Source organism: Oryzias latipes, chromosome 23 (assembly GCF_002234675.1).
Source record: "Oryzias latipes chromosome 23, ASM223467v1".
Classification (NCBI taxonomy): domain Eukaryota; kingdom Metazoa; phylum Chordata; class Actinopteri; order Beloniformes; family Adrianichthyidae; genus Oryzias; species Oryzias latipes.
In genome coordinates this window covers 8,995,473-9,009,354 of record NC_019881.2, presented here as the reverse complement: position 1 = coordinate 9,009,354, position 13,882 = coordinate 8,995,473, and positions in this window count along the sequence as shown.

The following is a 13,882-nucleotide window of genomic DNA, read 5'->3' as shown; positions in this document are numbered from 1 at the left end:
GACGGAGCTTGCTTAAAAGGGGGGGTCAAGGACGGGGCTACTCAGCTCAGCACCAATGGCCAGCCCATGTAGAGAAGATTTTGGAAACAGAGGCTTCAGATAAACATGAAATATGGCTTTTTAGGACATTTAGGTTGTGGGATTTTGGTTTAAAATGTCATAATCATAATTAAAACACCAATGGTAACATTTTTATTAAACAAAATGGTCATAGGGGGAGTGTTAGCATTTTTGTCTATCTCTGCATTACATGTTCAAATACACAGCTTAGCCGGACTAAAGTGTTTTTTAGATGAAGTCACGATTATTTATTGAAAATATTTATTTTTATTGGATTTTAATGTTAAAGTTAAAACTGACAATAAAGCTGTGCAGTAAAAGAAAAAATACAATTCAATAGGAAAAAAAAAGATTTTATGTGAGCTTTATTAAAATCCAGTAAATGAAAAAGCATTCAGTCATCCGATGAAAAACCCTGCAGAATTTTCTGAGATAAAAATAAACTAAATTATGATGCTTTTGCTGTTAATGTGTGTTAAAAATTTGCACCACAACCCATCTTTGTCCAATATCCTTCACATATAGGCTAACCAGATTCACGTGGAAGGAGGACACCAAAGGGTTCAGGGCCGTGTTCCATTGTTCTAAGGTTTAAATTTTAAGATAAAACTGAAGTTAATTAAAAATGACTCCAGGTGTAAACTCACAGCAAAGCTCCAATGATCTAAATTTCAGGAGGTCGGATGAAAAGGTCAAAGAGCACATGTCCTTTACACAAGTGGACATGATGTCTGAGCATTTGAGGTGACAAACCAGTTCCAAGTGTGTGTCCAATTGAACGAACATGCCGTAGCATGTCTTCTTGCTTGTCAGACAAAGAGCGTGAGAGCCGATGTGCATGCAGCTCAGCCTGGCACTCTGTGGTATAAACTAGGGCACGCTCTTGCACAGATGTCTGCAAACCTCAAGAAACAGGATCTGAAGAATTTCAAGAATTACAGTGAAAATTTTGTTTTTTAGAGCTGCACAGTGGAGTAGTAGTGGTTGGCACTCTCTCCTCACATTGCGAATTTCCTGGTTCAAATCCCAACTGGGTCCTTTCCGTGTGAAGTTTGCATGTTCTCCTCATTCATGCGTGGGAGTCCTCTGGTTTCCTCCCACAGTTCAAAAACATGCTTCACAACTGTGTCTTTAGCAAAGAATCCTGTGCTAAGAATGCAAGTGTGTGGGCCTGCAACAGACTGGTGACCTGTTCAGTTTAAACTCTACCTTCACCCAACACTAGCTACGTTGGCTCCAGCAACCCCATGACCCTGAAAGGGATTCAGCGGTTGTGGAGATTTGTTTTGTTACAATGAAGTCAGCAAACTAAAGTCACCACTGAATCCTCAGAAGGACCTCCGGTGATGTTCAGAGGTCCTCTGTCGTCTCTGGCTGAACCTGTCTGCACCTGGTTCCAAATGGATTTAGCAATTGGACAAGGTCAGTTCCATCACTGCTGGCAGGTTACTCTGTTCCACCCTGAGAACTGAGATGGTTAACCCACCACCTCAAAGAGCAAAGAACCGCATCGGTTAACATTCCTGGTGTGTTAAAAACAGCAACAGGCTTCGCCTTTAATCCCAATAACCTGGACAGAAGCATCTGAAAATGAAACACATCAATCCAATAATATTCTAACTCACTGTAATCCAAATGAGTCAGGCTTGGTTGTGAAGCTTCCTGGTGTGTTGCTATGTGTGTGAGTGGCTTGAGAAACGCTGCCAGCACAGAAGATGGGCAGGAAAGAAACTCATCAGCTGCAGAGTTCAGACTTTTGAAAAGCCTTTGTGTGGTCCATGATAAATAAGCTCAGTCTACACTTCCTTCAAAAAGTCATAACAAAACGGAATTTCAAGAAATAAGTATATTTAATCATTTTTGTGTAAAGCACTACGCGTTACCATTGTACTTTTGACCCCGAACGATGGGCTGGAAGGATCACACGAAGGTGTTTATTAAAGGAAGAATCCATATGTTTCTTACACGCGAAACAATGCTGTGGGAGCATAGGACATTTGGAGGTGCCTTAAAATAAATATGGTGACATCTTCACACAATGAGACAAACAGTCAGAAGCCTTAATGTCTTCCTGCTGCAGTGTACGGTTTGTTTATTTTGCATTTAGTAGTTTCCCCGTATCTTCACTGAGGAGAAATGAGCGTCCACCACTAAGACATGACATTTAACTCTAAGACAAAGCGGTGAAAAACTACTGAGCTGGCATGCAAAAGCTGCAGCCATTGTTCTACGTCTTGGAAAGGCATCAGAGTTTTCCAGGGAAAGTCGTGCTCTGCTGTTCCATCAGGGAGGGGCAGAGGAAAAAAGCTATTAATGGCCAGTGATCCAGGTCAATTTTCAACAATCTAGGCTGGTTGTTCTGACGTAAAAACCAGCAGTGAGGCAGGGAGCTCATCACCACCAAAAAGAGGAAGTGGTTGAAAGAGGATAAAGAAAAAGATAGCATTATATTCAGCATCTCACAGCCTTTGAACAGACTTTCTAGGAAAACAGATCTTTCATGTTGTGTTTTTAGAAATTCACAGAAACCCCAGGTCTGGTACCACTGCCAGCTGAGCAAACTGGTTTTGCTGGTCTGTGTAGTTGCACTGGCTGGATACCGTCCCCTCCCAAAGCTGGACACAGATACTGTAGATCAAACAGGAATTAATCCATCACCAAGCGCTGCTCTCTCAGCAGTATTCATCGGTTCATCTGTCAATCCACAACTGTATCTTTAAACTAAGAAGCCTCCTGTGTTTCCAGCTGTATGGGCATCCCTATTGTGAAGCCCATTTTTCCCTGTAGTGAACTTCCAGACTAGTCATTGTAGAGGAGGTTTAATTAAAAAGAGAACTGGGTACCTCTGATCTAAAGTCAGAGCTGAACATTGGCCCAGTGTTTGGCTGTTCACCTTCAGCTTTGGTTAAAGTGGTTAAAGAGGTCAGGGCGGCCTCTGGGCCAGGGGAAATGAGCACTTCCCCTCCACAGCAGTGAGGTTTTGGGTATCACCAAAATACATCAAGCATTGTAGGATACATCACATCCCAAGTTCTTTCTTTGTGGTTCTGTGTTCACGTGTGTGAACAGACACTAGAGAGCTGTGTCCATTCCCCTTTGCCTTTGGCCTACCTAACACAGCTGCAGGGGCCTCCTGTTCCCAGAACTCCTGCTGTTTAACTATAAATGTCAGGTATATATTTAAGGAACCAGTCATGGCACTTGCTCTGAGAACGGCTGTACTAATGTGCTGATTCTGTCAAAACAATGGGCTCAGAATGTTTGTGAAAACCATTTTCACCTGAACACCTGAACTTTGCAAAGGGGTGCACTGGGTTCTTTCTGTCTGGAGTTTGTTCTCTCTGTACACGTGTGGCTTTGCGCCTGGATCTCCAGCATCCTCCCACAGTCCCAAAACATGCCTTGTAGATGTCTGAAAGTTTTCCCTAAGTGTGACTGTGAGTGTGTGTGTGTGTGTGTGGGTGGGTGGGGGGCTGCAACAGACTGGGATAGGCTCCAGCAACCATATGACCCTGAAAAGCATTGAGTGGCTTCTGATGGACTGAAGGATGGAAGGATGGATGGATGGATGGATAATCCATTTAAAAACTTCCCTTTTTAAATTTCTGAAAGTTTTTTGGAAAGAAGATCTTTTAGGTCCTGTGCAGCCTAACCTTCACCTGCGCAGCCTCACCTGCGCAGCCTCACCTGCGCAGCTTCACCTGCGCAGCCTAACCTGCGCAGCCTCACCTGTGCCGACAGGGAGGTGTCAAATCCTGATCCAGGTTTCCATCCGCGTTGACAGAGCCTTCTGTGTGTGAGGAACAGCCCAAATTTCAGGTTACTCCAAGCTAATTAGGAATGAAACTTCACTTTTTGTTATTATTCTTTTTAGTTTCAGTTATTCTTTTTTTTAATGGATTATACTTCGTTGCACTTTCATTTTTTATCCAGTGTCGTATTTTACTTACAATGTTTAGAATTATTCAGCACTGTTTCTGTTGTTAACTGTTTACTTCTCCTTATTCTGCTTTGACTTTGGACAGCTGTGTTCTTCTTTTATCAGGATAACTGTACAGAATTTTCATCAACTAAGGGGGATTTCAAAAACACCATATAAAATTGTAGTGAACTGATTGAAGATGCTGTGTTTGGATAGATTGGGTCTCAGGATTAGACTTCAAAGCTGTCCCTTTTGATAAATCTCCCATTAAGGACTCTAGGGACTGACCCAAAACCATCTCTTAAAAAAGCTGAAATGTTGTGGAGAGAAAACACTAAAAAGATTCTTTTCATGGCCTTGGATGTGGAGGTTGTCTTTCATGCATGTTTGTAGAACCTGTAAATGCAAAGATCCGGAGCATCATAATGAAGCAGTATCAGACATGCAAAAGCATCCGGCTACTTCCACTTATACTGAGTCCACTCTATGATAAGAAAATGGAGCAAACTACACAAAACAAAGAATGCAGACAGTCCAGACCAGTGATCTCAGATCAGAACCAAACCAGTGTGAGAAACAAACCAGACTGCGTCAGTATCACTTTATCACTGTCACTCTACTCACTGCACCAAAATGCCTTTCCTTTCCCATCTTCCTGTTTATTGCTGAGACTAGCAAGAGAACTGTATGGGCAAAGGGCCGAGCTGTCAGAGCGGGAGCATAGCTGCCAAATAAGACTGAGTGGACAAAGTTGAGAACATCTAAAGCTGGTTGGATGGAGATTCTACAATCCAACCTTTTTCAATCAAAACTGAATGAGTTTCTCTGAAAAAGATGTGACCCGCAGTTTTCAGTGACGTGCGGTGAGGTTGATTGCTGATGAGGCACTGACTCCTCTGGAGTCAGATTTACAATTGCAAGAACTGGATATTTTACTATTCATCCACTAGCAAGTAACAGCTTATTATGGAAGCAATGCTGTGGCATAATTAAAAATAAAAGTCAAAATCAGAAATGCTTTTTCATTTTCAAAATGAAGCTGGATTTTTTGACTCAAAATTAAAATGAAAATCAGTCCGTCAAAATGCTTTTTCCTTTTATACTTCAACACCGCTTATTCTGTCTCTTAATTAAAATGATAATGAAAATGGTATTTGATATTTCATTTTCAAAAAGTTCTCTGGTAACTGTGTAGCAAAATTCATTTAGAAATGTCTAATTTGAACATTAAAATGGATTAAAAGAAATGCCTTTTAATTTTTAAAATGAAGCTGCATCAGATGACTCAAAATTAAAATGAAAAATTAATACTTCAAAATGCTTTTTCCTTTTCTACTTAAAAACCGCTTATTCTGCGTCATAATTAAAACGAAAAAGCCAAGAGGGGATATCATTTTCATTTCAACATCCACCCTGCGAATAATGTTGCATATCTCAATTCGACTTAGCATTTTCAGAGGGGAGGCGGGGCGAGGACATCAGTGCTATCTCTGTGTGTCCGGCTGCTGGGAGAAAAATGCTAGGAGCAGTGTAGCTTTGTGTTAGCGGCAGAGAAGAGGGCTTTGTGATGGTTGTGAACTTCTGATGATTTTACGAAGCTTCTCAGGACAACATAGCAGCATTTACGCCTTCTGAGGTCCTCCTTCGAAAAACCAGAAATGAAAAAGCATTTCTGGTTTTGACTTTTATTTCTTATTATGCTACGGAATCGCTTCCATAGCTTATAAGATACACATGCAAGAAGATGTTTGTCCTACAGAGAATATTTCTTTTATACACATTAATAGAACACTCTTATAAATTATCCATATATAATGTAAACAAATTAAAGTATACAGATGTGTTCAGCACACATTTAATTTTGACCCTCAGTAACTATTTCTGGTATTTTTCCAACTTCAAATTCTGGTGCTTTAATCAGTGTTATCAAATGTATGTGAAAATGATCATTAAAAAAACTTATTTTAGGCCTAAAATTTGGTTTTCAAAAACTTACATTTTTTTCCACTAACTCCCATGTTATTTCTAAAAAACAAAAATTGAAAACCATGTTTGGCCTTACCTTTTAAATCCATTCTCCAATCTTTTCCCACATAAAGCTCTATGATCTGTTGTAAAAGTCTTCCTTATTTTCCTTTAGTTTAATGAGCATCTCCCTCTCAATGGAGAAAGACGTCCTTGGTCTGTTCTGTTTCTACTGCATCAGAACAGCTACAAAGCTAAAACATGACCCCAACCTTACATTGACGTGTTATCCCTACCTTGACAAAATTGGATAAAGGTGAAGATGATTTTTCATGTAATCCATGGACACCAGTGATGAACACAAATCATTGATGAAAAAAGGTTCAGCGCACTGTCTTGTGGGGTCCAGATGACCCCACTCCCAAAGTTAAAGTGCCTTGTTATATGGAGTGATATTTATGCCACCACATTACCCACCAAACTTCCTAAGTTGCAAATGAAAATATTAAATATTTGCTTTCAATTTTTTTTGCTGTCAATTTGTTTTTGCTTTCATTTTTTTTCCTCTCAATTTTTTTTGCTTTCAATTTTATTTACTTTTTTGCTTTTAAATTTTTTTATTTTTGCTTTAAAAAACATTTTTTCTTTAAAATATATTTTTGCGTTTGCTAAACAAATGTGTTGTGTGTCATCCTTCCTTTGTCCTATCTTTGATTTTGCTCTCATAAGTTTCAGTTTAGTGTGACAAAGCTGGCATCAAACAGCCTGCCGATTGTTCTAGATTCTAACCAATCAAATCGCCATATTTATCTAACACGGTATGCTACAGAGGCTCAGATGCTTGATTTGGTCTCTTTGGCTGAAAAATACTTCATATTTAATAATTTTAACAATAATTCATATTTTCTTTCTTTGTTTTTTTTCTCTTTTTAGCATTGGTTAATTTTTATTTAGTCAGATTTGTGAATTTATAGCTGAGGATCTCCTGAACCTGTAAAATATTTTTTTTAATTTTATCTACTGACATTATGGCAAATCAACAGGCCTGTGTGTAATCTGTGAATCCTGCAGAGCAAATTATTGGTAAAAAGTTGGATTTTCTTTAAGATCTGTTTGTTAATACAAAACAATAAAAGATTTAAAGCTTTTTAAGAACTCCCGTGCTTTTGTCCAAAGTAAAAAAAAAAAAAACAATTACTCATGAAAAAATGCTATTTTCTCTTTATATTTCAACATTTACTGATGAAAATAAAACAATAGTTTAGATACAATTCTAAATCGTAATAAAATGTAAAGTCCGTCTGGACGGAGTCAGAGCTCGGACGTTTTTTTCTGCTACAGACATATTAAACACGTTGGTCACTACATTAACATAAATAAATACAAAACCGTTTTATTTTAGTGGCTTTTGTGCTCCTGGGTTTTACTCTGAGAGAAACGCGCCAGAATGGTTGAAAACGGGAACCGACACAAAGACAAAGTCCATGTCTGCCTCCAAGCACCGTAACTATGAGACAGAGACACCTGATTGGTGATTGGTTAGAATCTAGACCAATCAGCAGGTTGTTTGATGGCAGCTTTGTCACAGTAAACTGAAACCTATGTGAGCAAAATCAAAGATAGGAAAAAAGCGAGACGACACACGACGCATGTGAAAACATTTGTTTTGCAAACGTAACAAATCTTTTTGAAAACAAAACAAAAAATTTTAGAGCAAAAACAAAATTTGGAAAGAAAAAGTTATTGAAAGCAAAAATAAAAATTTTTAAAGCAAAAATAAAAACATTTAAAGCAAAAAGGAAATTTTAAAGCAGAAAAAAAAATTGAAAGCAAAAAAGCAGATATTTAATATTTTCATTTGCAACTTAGAAAGTTTTGTGTGCAACGTGGTGGCATAAATATCACTCCATACACTTACAGTCAGCGCTCTGACTGCACGTCACTGTTAAAATTGAGACCCGCAGTCAGACATGAGGCGAAATGCGCCGGAGCCTCACCCGGAGCATTTCCCCTCCGTGTGTGATTGCACAATACTCAAATTCTGCAATTTAACCTCAGAAAATGTGGGAAACGTGTCAAGTCAACTGAAAATGTAACTTTAACACGGATCAGTGGAAAATAATACTTACTTAATGAACGTTTTCCTATTTTATCACAATGACAGGTGAGGCCGAGCCTCACTAGCTTCATCTGACTGCACGTCACTGGTAGTTTTCCCCTCCATTACCCACGCCCTGCTGAAGTTTTGTTTCACCTCATGTTGAATGCCAAGCAGCCCATATTCTTCCTGCCAACTTACTCCATCCTCCAGGCTGCTTCACAAAGCGGTCTGCGGCTTACCTCTGACCACACCCCCAAACATCACATAACCCCCCCAAGTTTTCTGTGACTGAGATCACTTTTGTCAACCAAAAAAGAAATGCAAGAAATGTCTCATTGCAGGGTTTCCATTAAAATCCATGCTATTTGTTTCTTTCTAAACATGTTTCCTACTCTTTCAAAAATGGATGCTGAAGTGATAAAGTGCAGGTGTATGCTCCCTAAACTGACCGAAACATGAGAGGAGGCCGCAAAGAAACAGAGAGCAACAGAGGACGCCGTGGAAGTACGCAGGACAAACCTCCAGGTGTCTGCAGGTGTGTGGGAACGGAGACACTGACTGGAAGAGCCAGGTGTCCTGTGGAGTTCTTTTCAGGTGAACTGCAGTACATCCCTGTCCTTTAGACAGAAACGGCTGAGTTCTTTCCAGATCAAAACACAGATAATCCATTTGTGATAATAATTTGATTTTATTTTATTTAACCTTTATTTACCCAGGAAATGTCCCATTGAGATTAAGAACTTCTTTTTCAAGGAAGTTCTGGCTGGGAGGAAACAATAAATTAAATTTACAATAAAAATGTAAACATTTAAAACGAGTCGAGGCCTAACAGTTTGTTACAAACCTCGAAACAGCATGATACACAGAATCAATCTTACTCAAACATTGAGCTGTAGCATTTATTCATAAAAGGTCTCCATAATCTAAAATGGGTAAAAAAGTTGTGGAGATAAATCGCTTTTTAATCCCAAAAGAAAAACAACATTTTTTTCGGAATAAAAAACCCAGTTTCAATTTCCGTTTTCTCACAAGATTTTCAATAGCCGCGGTTACATGGGCAAAATATCTTGATCGGATCAATGATCGGATTAAAATTCAATCGTGCACATTCGATCAGAAAAACGTTTTCCAATTAGAACAAATGTTCGCATGCGTCTCACTTTCGGTCGAATTAAATCATTTGGGCATGCGCAGTAGTGTTGAAAATACCGTAAGCGGAAATGAGTCCCACAGTAAACAAACCTTGCTGTATACATTTATGCAGCAGCTCGGTAATATACGAGACGATCTTCCAAACGTGCTTTTATTAATGTTATGAATATTATGAAGCGCCTGTTCGCTCATCATTTTATTTTTAAGAGATGTGTGCTGTACCATGTCAAAAGCTTTTTGCTGAGATTTAACAGCAGGGGCAGGGGATGGGACAAAGCAGTAAATAATTGTGTCATCGGCATAAAAATGCATATTTGCATCAGACGCGTTTTGACCTTATCAATAATATACATGACAAAAAGAAGGGGTCCTAATACAGAACCCTGTGGCACGCCCTTGTGTACATTTAAGAATGCAGAGCACAAACCATCATGTTTAACACATTGGGTTCTGTTACTCAAGTAAATTGTGAGCCAGGAGTCTACATCAGCGGTCTCCAACTCCTGGGTCGCAGACTGGTACCGGTCCGTGGGTCATTTGGTACCGGGTCGCACAGAAAGAACAAATGACTTTTATTACTTACGTTTTATTTATTTCGGAATCTGAAAGATGTTTTATTTTGAAAAATTGCCCGATTCTCTGTTACATCTTTCCATGTCACTCTTGACGCAGGCCAAGGCGCTTTTCTCAGTCACGTGATAGGTTACCGCTAAAAATAAACCCAGGAGCTAGCAAAATGAGTAAGTAACAAACGTCTTTGGAAAGTTTCTTTGCCAAGGGGAAACCGCCCAGCCAGGACAGTACTGCTTTTTGTCAAGAGCAACAAGAATGTCATTTATCACTTTTGTAGCAGCCGAAATGGTACTGTGCCTTTTCCTAAAGCCTGACTGCAATGTTGAGTATAAAATTTGAGTTTAAAAACTCGTTCAGTTGATCGCAAACAAGAGACTCAAGAATTTTTGACAAGACACACATTGGGGATTGGCCTGTGGTTGGTTAAAACCGCTGGATCACTTCCTTTTAGACAATAAAAAGTTTGAAAAACAACTAGAGCGTTTTAACACAAACTTCAGTCCACTCATCGATCCATACAAGCTCCAGCCACCTTACAACACTGAGGAAGAAAAAGATCTATGAAGGTTTATTTACCGGCTGTTTGCCTTTGAGATGACTGCCCATCTGTCTTGTTCAGAAGTGTTTCTTGTCTTCGTCATTAGTCGATGTGCGCAGATGTGCGTCGGAGGTCTCAGCCAACAGGTTTTTAATTGAATTTGGTTTTGACTTTTTTGGTCGGTTGAGAATTACACAGTTTATGCGTGTTTTACTTAGTTTATACGCAATTATTATGTCAATCTTACGCAATTGTGCGTGATTTTGCAAACAGCAAAACAAAGAAAACTAGATCACTTAAAATGTTAAAACATATCAGGAGTTTTTTTTCTATCAGCACAAATGAAGTGGTCCCATTTTCTCTCTGCAATGTGTTCCCCCGCTCATTACTATTAGTGCTATGAAAAAAATCAATATACTGGTGATATTTTATAGACTTTTTTTTTAAGTCAGTCAGTATTTATTTGTTTAATCAGTGTTTGAATCTAAATAAGTAACAATACAGTCTTCACAATAAACCCCAACAAGAAGCAGCAGAAAGGCTCATGTTTGGTGGTAGTTTTGCTGTACGACACTGATGTGAAACCTCTTTTTCTTCAGCGCCTTTCAGATGGAAAGCCTTCTCTCTGCACACTGACTGTTTTTAGGAGCTCATCTTGACCTATCCATCTTTCATCTCAGCAGAAGAACCTGAGTTTGCTGAAGAAACGTTGGTGATCAAAGCTGCTCTGAACTCTGTTTTGGGAGGACAAGCAGCCAGTAAAGGTGATGAAGTCATGGTGAAAGTGACTGGGGTGATTTGGCTCGGGGTTTCAGCAGGCAAAGCTCTGGGCAAACAACAGCCGGTGTCACTACTTTCAAACTAAGCAGAGGGTAAACACGTTTCATAATCGAGTGTGCAGGAACTAATCCTGCTGAGCCACAGACTCATTTTGACCTCATCTGTTTACAACAGATCCGGCAGGAGATGTGGTGATGACTCCTCCGTCAACGAGGAGCTGATGGCTCATTACTTTCTTTGTTTCTGTCATACTTGTTGGTCTGACGGTGGTTTTCCTGCCTCTCTCTCTCCCCCTCTGCAGCATGGTGATGTCTGCTGCTTTGCTGCTTCAGCCCTCCTCTCCCTCCTGCGTCACTTCCCCTTCTATCACATAAACACAAGTACACCCTTATTCATAGGCATGCTCTGACGTACACACACACACACACACCCAGACACACGAAAGATGCTAATTATGACCACATAAAACCAGCCGAAACACAACTTTTACAGCTGACTGCTCGAGCTTCTCTCATACTTACAGAATTCACATGCAGACAGATGCACCGCTTACCTTAATTATTCAGCAAACCCGACAAAAATTAAAGTAAAGGGTTAATTTTTTGCTCCAGTGCTGTGGCTGCAAATAGGAAGAGGTTATGCTGAGGGAGAGAAAAACCAGTCGCAGACTGAGTGAGAAAGATGGAGGTAGGACGCTGTGAAAAACTGGTTTAAGCTGTTCACACAAGAAAACAACACATTTATAGCCAAATGAAAGCCATCTATTTGCTGAAACAGCATAAACATCACGCACAGCCTGTGACGCAGAATGGAAAGTCTGCCTTCAGCTAGAAAAAGCACGTCCCAGATAAACAGAAGAGGTACAGGCAAACGGGTTTTCACCTCTGAACTCCTCTGACAGGCTCCTGCCATGCCAAGCAGCCTCCGAGCGTAGGATTAAGCTCACTAGTGAAATTCTGTACATCCAACGTGAACAAGTACGGCTCTTGTGAGCAGAACCACAGCTTAGAGCTGCTAACGTTTCTTCAACAGATTTGATTTAGTCAATAATACCAAAGATTTTTCAAGAGAAAGTCAAAGCTCCAGTTCAACACTGCCTGCATTTGTTAGGTTAGAGAATGAAACAAATAATTGTCAGTTTGCTGTAAAGTAAAAGTGTAGGAGCCGCGGCAGAGGGGCAAGTTCAGAGGGGATGGAAAGTTCTGAGGCAACAAATGATAAGATGGATCATCCAAGTTCCAGGGTAGTGTCCTCATGTCAATGAGTCAAATCACCGTCTCAGTCTACTGTAGAGTGTGTAACTGTAACACTGCTGTTGCTTCACGCTGCATCACGGAGCCTCTGTGTTGCTGTCATGCAACGCTGGTTCCAAAGCTCAGCCAGCAGATTTCCCTGTTCAAAAGACTTTTAGCTAAGTAGACACATTAGCACCAGCTGGAAACCTGCTGACTATGAATTCAAGCAAAGCTAACCTCACAGGTCCATTATACAGGAAGCCTGTTCCAACCAAAAGATTTCTTACATACATCATGCTCTTCAGTGACAGCACTCTGGGTGGGTGGTTGGCCCAAAATACCTACAAGTGAGCTGTTGACTCTGGAAGAGAAGAGCTACCTGAACCTATCACAGCAAAGAGGATCTCTCCAGCATATCCAGTCTGGCAACGGGTCTCACATGTGTTGGATATGTACATAGCAACCCACCATCCATGGAACATTATCACCAAGTTCAAACCACTTCCACTGGGTCCTCTTTATGAGGAGGAGTAGATCTCCTCTTCACACCTTATCTTTAAGGGAGACTGCAACCACCCTGTAATAGATGTTCATATCCACTGCCTGTTTCCATGATCTTACCTGACCAGCAAATTCCGGGCTTTGCCTCCTGACTCACCTTTCCATCTCCTCCAAATAGAATGGTGGTCATCATTCCCTACCTTTCCAAAAATTCCAGCATGATGTTATATTGGAAGTGAGGATTAAAAGTTTACCAGTCAATCAAACGGCTACGGCCCTCAGTAAGCAATGTATTCATCTTGAACAGAGAACAAAAGGATATAAAACAATCCTTTGATAATAAATGTAGCCAGAGAAGCAAGAAAGGCTTTTGAAACCAGACTGTGTGTTGGTGTTGTGAAGTAGTGCTGTTGTACATTGGCATAAATTGAGAACTCATGAATTAAATAGCAGGTAACAGATTACCTGGTTACCTCATGAACTGACCTGGGGGGGGTATTCCAGAAAGCAGGTTATGCTAGCTCCCACGGTAAGTTTGAGGCTAAAGAAGTTTTCAACCACTGCTTTCGGTTCCAAAAACAGAGGTATGTTTCAGGGTATGCTTAGTTCCCCTGGCAACTCATGCTCTGAACATAACCTGGTCTGGAGCAGGTTAAGTGGAAGGTTAGTTTGTTTTCAGAGAGGTGAAGCAGCATGGCGTGTCCATTTGAAGATGATTTAGTGGATGAAGAAGCTCAGATAATATTTTTTCCACCGTGAGAGGGTGATAAGAACACATATGAATGTTGAAAAGATAAACCTTTTTACTTTGATCTAACTTAATTATTTGCTTTAATTATTTGCTTTAGTTAAGATAAATTCTTTTTAGTTAAGTGGGCTTAAAAATAACATGTAGTAATCAGACATTTATTTTACTTTCATTTAAATTAATTCAATTAAGTAGGTGTAACTTTGGTGCTGCTGTTAGATCGGCACCGCAAGGAATTGTGGGATACCATTCCCTTTGTCTGTCTGGACGGATTTGGGTTTAAGTGTGGGTTTTTGACCAAATGTGT